The 443-nt window shown below is 31.4% G+C and overlaps 1 protein-coding gene across 1 annotated transcript in view; it reads right to left on the minus strand.

The window, feature by feature from the left end:
• Positions 1 to 443, minus strand: part of LOC107627139 (myosin-3-like) — a 17,478-nt gene that overhangs the window by 1,311 nt on the left and 15,724 nt on the right. The window lies entirely within an intron of this gene.

A 443-nucleotide genomic window follows, 5' to 3' on the forward strand; every position in this document is an offset into this window, starting at 1 on the left:
TGAAAAAGTAGGTTGATTATCTGTTTGATTTAGAAAATTACACTGATCATTCTTGAAGTTAAATGATAGTTTACTTGTCACATTTTTAGAGTCGAGATTAGTGTCATGTCAGTGTCATATGATCTAAATTTCAGAGCACTTCCTTTTCTAAATGAGAGCAGAAGCATCTATTACCTTGCTACCACTCCCCCTCCTCATTCTCACCCTCACCCTCACCCTTACCCTCACCCTTCTCACTCGCACGCACTCGCACTCAGTTAGTCGACCTTTTTACTAAAATTTTTGGTGTCAAAAAATTTAAAAAAATATTGGTCAAGTTAAACATTGAAGACTTGCATACTACACCTTAAGAAAAATATTAATGGATAATTTAGATATACATAAAAATATTATTAATATAATATTTCTATAAGTATAAATATAGTATTTAAATAGTACTCATA

The sequence above is a fragment of the Arachis ipaensis genome, chromosome B02, assembly GCF_000816755.2.
Source record: "Arachis ipaensis cultivar K30076 chromosome B02, Araip1.1, whole genome shotgun sequence".
NCBI classification, from domain to species: domain Eukaryota; kingdom Viridiplantae; phylum Streptophyta; class Magnoliopsida; order Fabales; family Fabaceae; genus Arachis; species Arachis ipaensis.